The 10,000-nt window shown below is 52.0% G+C and overlaps 4 non-coding genes and 11 pseudogenes across 4 annotated transcripts; all 15 read left to right on the forward strand.

Annotated features, from left to right (window-relative positions):
* Nucleotides 1–424: 424 nt before the first annotated feature.
* Nucleotides 425–543, forward strand: LOC148668772 (5S ribosomal RNA; annotated as a pseudogene).
* Nucleotides 544–1,079: 536 nt separating this feature from the next.
* Nucleotides 1,080–1,198, forward strand: LOC148668773 (5S ribosomal RNA; annotated as a pseudogene).
* A 481-nt stretch (nt 1,199–1,679) lies between these two features.
* Nucleotides 1,680–1,798, forward strand: LOC148668774 (5S ribosomal RNA). The gene has a single exon (XR_015938258.1). It is a non-coding gene; the product is annotated as a 5S ribosomal RNA (ribosomal RNA).
* A 537-nt stretch (nt 1,799–2,335) lies between these two features.
* On the forward strand, nt 2,336–2,454 carry LOC148668775 (5S ribosomal RNA; annotated as a pseudogene).
* Nucleotides 2,455–2,991: 537 nt separating this feature from the next.
* On the forward strand, nt 2,992–3,110 carry LOC148668776 (5S ribosomal RNA; annotated as a pseudogene).
* Nucleotides 3,111–3,647: 537 nt separating this feature from the next.
* On the forward strand, nt 3,648–3,766 carry LOC148668777 (5S ribosomal RNA). Its single transcript, XR_015937614.1, has one exon. It is a non-coding gene; the product is annotated as a 5S ribosomal RNA (ribosomal RNA).
* A 541-nt stretch (nt 3,767–4,307) lies between these two features.
* Nucleotides 4,308–4,426, forward strand: LOC148668778 (5S ribosomal RNA; annotated as a pseudogene).
* A 537-nt stretch (nt 4,427–4,963) lies between these two features.
* Nucleotides 4,964–5,082, forward strand: LOC148668779 (5S ribosomal RNA). Its single transcript, XR_015937615.1, has one exon. It is a non-coding gene; the product is annotated as a 5S ribosomal RNA (ribosomal RNA).
* A 537-nt stretch (nt 5,083–5,619) lies between these two features.
* Nucleotides 5,620–5,738, forward strand: LOC148668780 (5S ribosomal RNA; annotated as a pseudogene).
* A 537-nt stretch (nt 5,739–6,275) lies between these two features.
* LOC148668781 (5S ribosomal RNA) lies at nt 6,276–6,394 on the forward strand. The gene has a single exon (XR_015937616.1). It is a non-coding gene; the product is annotated as a 5S ribosomal RNA (ribosomal RNA).
* Nucleotides 6,395–6,931: 537 nt separating this feature from the next.
* LOC148668782 (5S ribosomal RNA) lies at nt 6,932–7,050 on the forward strand (annotated as a pseudogene).
* A 536-nt stretch (nt 7,051–7,586) lies between these two features.
* Nucleotides 7,587–7,705, forward strand: LOC148668783 (5S ribosomal RNA; annotated as a pseudogene).
* A 537-nt stretch (nt 7,706–8,242) lies between these two features.
* Nucleotides 8,243–8,361, forward strand: LOC148668784 (5S ribosomal RNA; annotated as a pseudogene).
* Nucleotides 8,362–8,897: 536 nt separating this feature from the next.
* Nucleotides 8,898–9,016, forward strand: LOC148668785 (5S ribosomal RNA; annotated as a pseudogene).
* A 533-nt stretch (nt 9,017–9,549) lies between these two features.
* On the forward strand, nt 9,550–9,667 carry LOC148668786 (5S ribosomal RNA; annotated as a pseudogene).
* The last annotated feature ends 333 nt before the right edge of the window (nt 9,668–10,000 follow it).

The following is a 10,000-nucleotide window of genomic DNA, read 5'->3' on the forward strand; positions in this document are numbered from 1 at the left end:
TGTATTAGCGTGAGCGTTTTTTATTCTGATCAGGAACAGTTTAACAAGTCCGCAAAGGATCAAGGAAAGGTTTATCGCCAGCTGAAAAGAGACACAGCGCTTCGGCTGTGGAGACTTGTTCGGCTGGCGTTCGGAGAGTCGCGTTTTTCAGAATTGTATTGAGATCGTTTTCCACAGAGCTCAGATGTCAAAGCACAGCAGCAGCTCTCCACAGCGATCCTCTATAGCGCCCTTTCTCCCGCAGCTCCGTCCTCATTGGAAGGAAGCAAGAGTGAAAGGCTGAAGTGAAATAGAGCGGGGACGAAGGCAGTGAAGAGAGAGAACGTGGGAAGAAGAGAAAAACGCAAGGGAAAAAAAGCAGCGTTGTAAAAGAGGTGATGGAGCTGTCCTCTCAATAAGAAGGGTGCCAGCGAGCCTTGCTCTTGCTTGCGGCCACACCCCCTTGAGCACGCCTGATCTCGTCTGATCTCGGAAGCTAAATAGGGATGGGCCTGGTTAGTACTTGGATGGGAGACCGCCTGGGAATACCAGATGCTGTAAGCTTTTAAGCGCAGGAGGCGCCCTATCCCCGCTCGCTCGCTCATTCCCCTGTTCACACGTGCAGTGCGGCTTGTCCATCTGTTTATTTGTCAGCTTTGGCGAGACACGGGTGCTTGTGTATTAGCGTGAGCGTTTTTTATTCTGATCAGGAACAGTTTTACAAGTCCGCAAAGGATCGAGGAAAGGTTTATCGCCAGCTGAAAAGAGACACAGCGCTTCGGCTGTGGAGACTTGTTTGGCTGGCGTTCGGAGAGTCGCGTTTTTCAGAATTGTATTGAGATCGTTTTCCACAGAGCTCAGATGTCAAAGCACAGCAGCAGCTCTCCACAGCGATCCTCTATAGCGCCCTTTCTCCCGCAGCTCCGTCCTCATTGGAAGGAAGCAAGAGTGAAAGGCTGAAGTGAAATAGAGCGGGGACGAAGGCAGTGAAGAGAGAGAACGTGGAAAGAAGAGAAAAACGCAAGGGAAAAAAGCAGCATCGTAAAAGAGGTGACGGAGCTGTACTCTCAATAAGAAGGGTGCCAGCGAGCCTTGCTCTCGCTTACGGCCACACCCCCTTGAGCATGCCTGATCTCGTCTGATCTTGGAAGCTAAACAGGGATGGGCCTGGTTAGTACTTGGATGGGAGACCGCCTGGGAATACCAGGTGCTGTAAGCTTTTAAGCGCAGGAGGCGCCCTATCCCCGCTCGCTTGCTCATTCCCCTGTTCACACGTGCAGTGCGGCTTGTCCGTCTCTTTATTTGTCAGCTTTGGCGAGACACGGGTGCTTGTATATTAGCGTGAGCGTTTTTTATTCTGATCAGGAACAGTTTTACAAGTCCGCAAAGGATCGAGGAAAGGTTTATCGCCAGCTGAAAAGAGACACAGCGCTTCAGCTGTGGAGACTTGTTCGGCTGGCGTTCGGAGAGTCGCGTTTTTCAGAATTGTATTGAGATCGTTTTCCACAGAGCTCAGATGTCAAAGCACAGCAGCAGCAGAAGCAAGAGTGAAAGGCTGAAGTGAAATAGAGCGGGGACGAAGGCAGTGAAGAGAGAGAACGTGGGAAGAAGAGAAAAACGCAAGGGAAAAAAAGCAGCGTCGTAAAAGAGGTGACGGAGCTGTCCTCTCAATAAGAAGGGTGCCAGCGAGCCTTGCTCTCGCTTATGGCCACACCCCCTTGAGCACGCCTGATCTCGTCTGATCTCGGAAGCTAAACAGGGATGGGCCTGGTTAGTACTTGGATGGGAGACCGCCTGGGAATACCAGGTGCTGTAAGCTTTTAAGCGCAGGAGGCGCCCTATCCCCGCTCGCTCGCTCATTCCCCTGTTCACACGTGCAGTGCGGCTTGTCCGTCTGTTTATTTGTCAGCTTTGGCGAGACACGGGTGCTTGTGTATTAGCGTGAGCGTTTTTTATTCTGATCAGGAACAGTTTAACAAGTCCGCAAAGGATCGAGGAAAGGTTTATCGCCAGCTGAAAAGAGACACAGCGCTTCGGCTGTGGAGACTTGTTTGGCTGGCGTTCGGAGAGTCGCGTTTTTCAGAATTGTATTGAGATCGTTTTCCACAGAGCTCAGATGTCAAAGCACAGCAGCAGCTCTCCACAGCGATCCTCTATAGCGCCCTTTCTCCCGCAGCTCCGTCCTCATTGGAAGGAAGCAAGAGTGAAAGGCTGAAGTGAAATAGAGCGGGGACGAAGGCAGTGAAGAGAGAGAACGTGGGAAGAAGTGAAAAACGCAAGGGAAAAAAAGCAGCGTCGTAAAAGAGGTGACGGAGCTGTCCTCTCAATAAGAAGGGTGCCAGCGAGCCCTGCTCTCGCTTAAGGCCACACCCCCTTGAGCACACCTGATCTCGTCTGATCTCGGAAGCTAAACAGGGATGGGCCTGGTTAGTACTTGGATGGGAGACCGCCCGGGAATACCAGGTGCTGTAAGCGTTTAAGCGCAGGAGGCGCCCTATCCCCGCTCGCTCGCTCATTCCCCTGTTCACACGTGCAGTGCGGCTTGTCCGTCTGTTTATTTGTCAGCTTTGGCGAGACACGGGTGCTTGTGTATTAGCGTGAGCGTTTTTTATTCTGATCAGGAACAGTTTTACAAGTCCGCAAAGGATCGAGGAAAGGATTATCGCCAGCTGAAAAGAGACACAGCGCTTCGGCTGTGGAGACTTGTTCGGCTGGCGTTCGGAGAGTCGCGTTTTTCAGAATTGTATTGAGATCGTTTTCCACAGAGCTCAGATGTCAAAGCACAGCAGCAGCTCTCCACAGCGATCCTCTATAGCGCCCTTTCTCCCGCAGCTCCGTCCTCATTGGAAGGAAGCAAGAGTGAAAGGCTGAAGTGAAATAGAGCGGGGACGAAGGCAGTGAAGAGAGAGAACGTGGGAAGAAGAGAAAAACGCAAGGGAAAAAAAGCAGCGTCGTAAAAGAGGTGACGGAGCTGTCCTCTCAATAAGAAGGGTGCCAGCGAGCCTTGCTCTCGCTTACGGCCACACCCCTTTGAGCACGCCTGATCTTGTCTGATCTCGGAAGCTAAACAGGGATGGGCCTGGTTAGTACTTGGATGGGAGACCGCCTGGGAATACCAGGTGCTGTAAGCTTTTAAGCGCAGGAGGCGCCCTATCCCCGCTCGCTCGCTCATTCCCCTGTTCACACGTGCAGTGCGGCTTGTCCGTCTGTTTATTTGTCAGCTTTGGCGAGACACGGGTGCTTGTGTATTAGCGTGAGCGTTTTTTATTCTGATCAGGAACAGTTTTACAAGTCCGCAAAGGATCGAGGAAAGGTTTATCGCCAGCTGAAAAGAGACACAGCGCTTCGGCTGTGGAGACTTGTTCGGCTGGCGTTCGGAGAGTCGCGTTTTTCAGAATTGTATTGAGATCGTTTACCACAGAGCTCAGATGTCAAAGCACAGCAGCAGCTCTCCACAGCGATCCTCTATAGCGCCCTTTCTCCCGCAGCTCCGTCCTCATTGGAAGGAAGCAAGAGTGAAAGGCTGAAGTGAAATAGAGCGGGGACGAAGGCAGTGAAGAGAGAGAACGTGGGAAGAAGAGAAAAACGCAAGGGAAAAAAAGCAGCGTCGTAAAAGAGGTGACGGAGCTGTCCTCTCAATAAGAAGGGTGCCAGCGAGCCTTGCTCTCGCTTACGGCCACACCCCCTTGAGCACGCCTGATCTCGTCTGATCTCGGAAGCTAAACAGGGATGGGCCTGGTTAGTACTTGGATGGGAGACCGCCTGGGAATACCAGGTGCTGTAAGCTTTTAAGCGCAGGAGGCGCCCTATCCCCGCTCGCTCGCTCGCTCATTCCCCTGTTCACACGTGCAGTGCGGCTTGTCCGTCTGTTTATTTGTCAGCTTTGGCGAGACACGGGTGCTTGTGTATTAGCGTGAGCGTTTTTTATTCTGATCAGGAACAGTTTAACAAGTCCGCAAAGAATCGAGGGAAGGTTTATCGCCAGCTGAATAGAGACACAGCGCTTCGGCTGTGGAGACTTGTTCGGCTGGCGTTCGGAGAGTCGCATTTTTCAGAATTGTATTGAGATCGTTTTCCACAGAGCTCAGATGTCAAAGCACAGCAGCAGCTCTCCACAGCGATCCTCTATAGCGCCCTTTCTCCCGCAGCTCCGTCCTCATTGGAAGGAAGCAAGAGTGAAAGGCTGAAGTGAAATAGAGCGGGGACGAAGGCAGTGAAGAGAGAGAACGTGGGAAGAAGAGAAAAACGCAAGGGAAAAAAAGCAGCGTCGTAAAAGAGGTGACGGAGCTGTCCTCTCAATAAGAAGGGTGCCAGCGAGCCTTGCTCTCGCTTACGGCCACACCCCCTTGAGCACGCCTGATCTCGTCTGATCTCGGAAGCTAAACAGGGATGGGCCTGGTTAGTACTTGGATGGGAGACCGCCTGGGGATACCAGGTGCTGTAAACTTTTAAGCGCAGGAGGCGCCCTATCCCCGCTCGCTCGCTCATTCCCCTGTTCACACGTGCAGTGCGGCTTGTCCGTCTGTTTATTTGTCAGCTTTGGCGAGACACGGGTGCTTGTGTATTAGCGTGAGCGTTTTTTATTCTGATCAGGAACAGTTTAACAAGTCCGCAAATGATCGAGGAAAGGTTTATCGCCAGCTGAAAAAAGACACAGCGCTTCGGCTGGGGAGACTTGTTCGGCTGGCGTTCGGAGAGTCGCGTTTTTCAGAATTGTATTGAGATCGGTTTCCTCAGAGCTCAGATGTCAAAGCACAGCAGCAGCTCTCCACAGCGATCCTCTATAGCGCCCTTTCTCCCGCAGCTCCGTCCTCATTGGAAGGAAGCAAGAGTGAAAGGCTGAAGTGAAATAGAGCGGGGACGAAGGCAGTGAAGAGAGAGAACGTGGGAAGAAGAGAAAAACGCAAGGGAAAAAGAGCAGCGTCGTAAAAGAGGTGACGGAGCTGTCCTCTCAATAAGAAGGGTGCCAGCGAGCCTTGCTCTTGCTTACGGCCACACCCCCTTGAGCACGCCTGATCTCGTCTGATCTCGGAAGCTAAACAGGGATGGGCCTGGTTAGTACTTGGATGGGAGACCGCCTGGGAATACCAGGTGCTGTAAGCTTTTAAGCGCAGGAGGCGCCCTATCCCCGCTCGCTCGCTCATTCCCCTGTTCACACGTGCAGTGCGGCTTGTCCGTCTGTTTATTTGTCAGCTTTGGCGAGACACGGGTGCTTGTGTATTAGCGTGAGCGTTTTTTATTCTGATCAGGAACAGTTTAACAAGTCCGCAAAGAATCGAGGAAAGGTTTATCGCCAGCTGAAAAGAGACACAGCGCTTCGGCTGTGGAGACTTGTTCGGCTAGCGTTCGGAGAGTCGCGTTTTTCAGAATTGTATTGAGATCGTTTTCCACAGAGATCAAATGTCAAAGCACAGCAGCAGCTCTCCACAGCGATCCTCTAAAGCGCCCTTTCTCCCGCAGCTCCGTCCTCATTGGAAGGAAGCAAGAGTGAAAGGCTGAAGTGAAATAGAGCGGGGACGAAGGCAGTGAAGAGAGAGAACGTGGGAAGAAGAGAAAAACGCAAGGGAAAAAAAGCAGCGTCGTAAAAGAGGTGACGGAGCTGTCCTCTCAATAAGAAGGGTGCCAGCGAGCCTTGCTCTCGCTTATGGCCACACCCCCTTGAGCACGCCTGATCTCGTCTGATCTCGGAAGCTAAACAGGGATGGTCCTGGTTAGTACTTGGATGGGAGACCGCCTGGGAATACCAGGTGCTGTAAGCTTTTAAGCGCAGGAGGCGCCCTATCCCCGCTCGCTCGCTCATTCCCCTGTTCACACGTGCAGTGCGGCTTGTCCGTCTGTTTATTTGTCAGCTTTGGCGAGACACGGGTGCTTGTGTATTAGCGTGAGCGTTTTTTATTCTGATCAGGAACAGTTTTAACAAGTCCGCAAAGGATCGAGGAAAGGTTTATCGCCAGCTGAAAAGAGACACAGCGCTTCGGCTGTGGAGACTTGTTCGGCTGGCGTTCGGAGAGTCGCGTTTTTCAGAATTGTATTGAGATCGTTTTCCACAGAGCTCAGATGTCAAAGCACAGCAGCAGCTCTCCACAGCGATCCTCTATAGCGCCCTTTCTCCCGCAGCTCCGTCCTCATTGCAAGGAAGCAAGAGTGAAAGGCTGAAGTGAAATAGAGCGGGGACGAAGGCAGTGAAGAGAGAGAACGTGGAAAGAAGAGAAAAACGCAAGGGAAAAAAGCAGCGTCGTAAAAGAGGTGACGGAGCTGTCCTCTCAATAAGAAGGGTGCCAGCGAGCCTTGCTCTCGCTTACGGCCACACCCCCTTGAGCACGCCTGATCTCGTCTGATCTCGGAAGCTAAACAGGGATGGGCCTGGTTAGTACTTGGATGGGAGACCGCCTGGGAATACCAGGTGCTGTAAGCTTTTAAGCGCAGGAGGCGCCCTATCCCCGCTCGCTCGCTCATTCCCCTGTTCACACGTGCAGTGCGGCTTGTCCGTCTGTTTATTTGTCAGCTTTGGCGAGACACGGGTGCTTGTGTATTAGCGTGAGCGTTTTTTATTCTGATCAGGAACAGTTTTACAAGTCCGCAAAGGATCGAAGAAAGGTTTATCGCCAGCTGAAAAGAGACACAGCACTTCGGCTGTGGAGACTTGTTCGGCTGGCGTTCGGAGAGTCGCGTTTTTCAGAATTGTATTGAGATCGTTTTCCACAGAACTCAGATGTCAAAGCACAGCAGCAGCTCTCCACAGCGATCCTCTATAGCGCCCTTTCTCCCGCAGCTCCGTCCTCATTGGAAGGAAGCAAGAGTGAAAGGCTGAAGTGAAATAGAGCGGGGACGAAGGCAGTAAAGAGAGAGAACGTGGAAAGAAGAGAAAAACGCAAGGGAAAAAAAGCAGCGTCGTAAAAGAGGTGACGGAGCTGTCCTCTCAATAAGAAGGGTGCCAGCGAGCCTTGCTCTTGCTTGCGGCCACACCCCCTTGAGCACGCCTGATCTCGTCTGATCTTGGAAGCTAAATAGGGATGGGCCTGGTTAGTACTTGGATGGGAGACCGCCTGGGAATACCAGATGCTGTAAGCTTTTAAGCGCAGGAGGCGCCCTATCCCCGCTCGCTCGCTCATTCCCCTGTTCACACGTGCAGTGCGGCTTGTCCGTCTGTTTATTTGTCAGCTTTGGCGAGACACGGGTGCTTGTATATTAGCGTGAGCGTTTTTTATTCTGATCAGGAACAGTTTTACAAGTCCGCAAAGGATCGAGGAAAGGTTTATCGCCAGCTGAAAAGAGACACAGCGCTTCGGCTGTGGAGACTTGTTCGGCTGGCGTTCGGAGAGTCGCTTTTTTCAGAATTGTATTGAGATCGTTTTCCACAGAGCTCAGATGTCAAAGCACAGCAGCAGCTCTCCACAGCGATCCTCTATAGCGCCCTTTCTCCCGCAGCTCCGTCCTCATTGGAAGGAAGCAAGAGTGAAAGGCTGAAGTGAAATAGAGCGGGGACCAAGGCAGTGAAGAGAGAGAACGTGGAAAGAAGAGAAAAACGCAAGGGAAAAAAGCAGCGTCGTAAAAGAGGTGACGGAGCTGTACTCTCAATAAGAAGGGTGCCAGCGAGCCTTGCTCTTGCTTACGGCCACACCCCCTTGAGCATGCCTGATCTCGTCTGATCTTGGAAGCTAAACAGGGATGGGCCTGGTTAGTACTTGGATGGGAGACAGCCTGGGAATACCCGGTGCTGTAAGCTTTTAAGCGCAGGAGGCGTCCTATCCCCGCTAGCTGGCTCATTCCCCTCTTCACACGTGCAGTGCGGCTTGTCCGTCTGTTTATTTGTCAGCTTTGGCGAGACACGGGTGCTTGTGTATTAGCGTGAGCGTTTTTTATTCTGATCAGGAACAGTTTTACAAGTCCGCAAAGGATCGAGGAAAGGTTTATCGCCAGCTGAAAAGAGACACAGCGCTTCGGCTGTGGAGACTTGTTCGGCTGGCGTTCGGAGAGTCGCGTTTTTCAGAATTGTATTGAGATCGTTTTCCACAGAGCTCAGATGTCAAAGCACAGCAGCAGCTCTCCACAGCGATCCTCTATAGCGCCCTTTCTCCCGCAGCTCCGTCCTCATTGGAAGGAAGCAAGAGTGAAAGGCTGAAGTGAAATAGAGCAGGGACGAAGGCAGTGAAGAGAGACAACGTGGGAAGAAGAGAAAAACGCAAGGGAAAAAAAGCAGCGTCGTAAAAGAGGTGACGGAGCTGTCCTCTCAATAAGAAGGGTGCCAGCGAGCCTTGCTTTCGCTTACGGCCACACCCCCTTGAGCATGCCTGATCTCGTCTGATCTCGGAAGCTAAACAGGGATGGGCCTGGTTAGTACTTGGATGGGAGACCGCCTGGGAATACCAGGTGTTGTAAGCTTTTAAGCGCAGGAGGCGCCCTATCCCCGCTCGCTGGCTCATTCCCCTGTTCACACGTGCAGTGCGGCTTGTCCGTCTGTTTATTTTTCAGCTTTGGCGAGACACAGGTGCTTGTGTATTAGCGTGAGCGTTTTTTATTCTGATCAGGAACAGTTTAACAAGTCCGCAAAGGATCAAGGAAAGGTTTATCGCCAGCTGAAAAGAGACACAGCGCTTCGGCTGTGGAGACTTGTTCGGCTGGCGTTCGAAGAGTCGCGTTTTTCAGAATTGTATTGAGATCGTTTTCCACAGAGCTCAGATGTCAAAGCACAGCAGCAGCTCTCCACAGCGATCCTCTATAGCGCCCTTTCTCCCGCAGCTCCGTCCTCATTGGAAGGAAGCAAGAGTGAAAGGCTGAAGTGAAATAGAGCGGGGACGAAGGCGGTGAAAAGAGAGAACGTGGGAAGAAGAGAAAAACGCAAGGGAAAAAAGCAGCGTTATAAAAGAGGTGACGGAGCTGTCCTCTCAATAAGAAGGGTGCCAGCGAGCCTTGCTCTCGCTTACGGCCACACCCCCTTGAGCATGCCTGATCTTGTCTGATCTCGGAAGCTAAACAGGGATGGGCCTGGTTAGTACTTGGATGGGAGACCGCCTGGGAATACCAGGTGCTGTAAGCTTTTAAGCGCAGGAGGCGCCCTATCCCCGCTCGCTCATTCCCCTGTTCACACGTGCAGTGCGGCTTGTCCGTCTGTTTATTTGTCAGCTTTGGCGAGACACGGGTGCTTGTGTATTAGCGTCAGCGTTTTTTATTCTGATCAGGAACAGTTTTACAAGTCCGCAAAGGATCGAGGAAAGGTTTATCGCCAGCTGAAAAGAGACACAGCGCTTCGGCTGTGGAGACTTGTTCGGCTGGCGTTCGGAGAGTCGCGTTTTTCAGAATTGTATTGAGATCGTTTTCCACAGAGCTCAGATGTCAAAGCACAGCAGCAGCTCTCCACAGCGATCCTCTATAGCGCCCTTTCTCCCGCAGCTCCGTCCTCATTGGAAGGAAGCAAGAGTGAAAGGCTGAAGTGAAATAGAGCGGGGACGAAGGCAGTGAAGAGAGAGAACGTGGGAAGAAGAGAAAAACGCAAGGGAAAAAAAGCAGCGTCGTAAAAGAGGTGACGGAGCTGTCCTCTCAATAAGAAGGGTGCCAGCGAGCTTTGCTCTCGCTTATGGCCACACCCCCTTGAGCACACCTGATCTCTCTGATCTCGGAAGCTAAACAGGGATGGGCCTGGTTAGTACTTGGATGGGAGACCGCCTGGGAATACCAGGTGCTGTAAGCTTTTAAGCGCAGGAGGCGCCCTATCCCCGCTCGCTCGCTCATTCCCCTGTTCACACGTGCAGTGCGGCTTGTCCGTCTGTTTATTTGTCAGCTTTGGCGAGACACGGGTGCTTGTGTATTAGCGTGAGCGTTTTTTATTCTGATCAGGAACAGTTTTACAAGTCCGCAAAGGATCGAAGAAAGGTTTATCGCCAGCTGAAAAGAGACACAGCGCTTCGGCTGTGGAGACTTGTTCGGCTGGCGTTCGGAGAGTCGCGTTTTTCAGAATTGTATTGAGATCGTTTTCCACAGAACTCAGATGTCAAAGCACAGCAGCAGCTCTCCACAGCGATCC

This window comes from Lepisosteus platostomus, chromosome 5 (assembly GCF_059453375.1).
Source record: "Lepisosteus platostomus isolate fLepPlt1 chromosome 5, fLepPlt1.hap1, whole genome shotgun sequence".
NCBI lineage: Eukaryota > Metazoa > Chordata > Actinopteri > Semionotiformes > Lepisosteidae > Lepisosteus > Lepisosteus platostomus.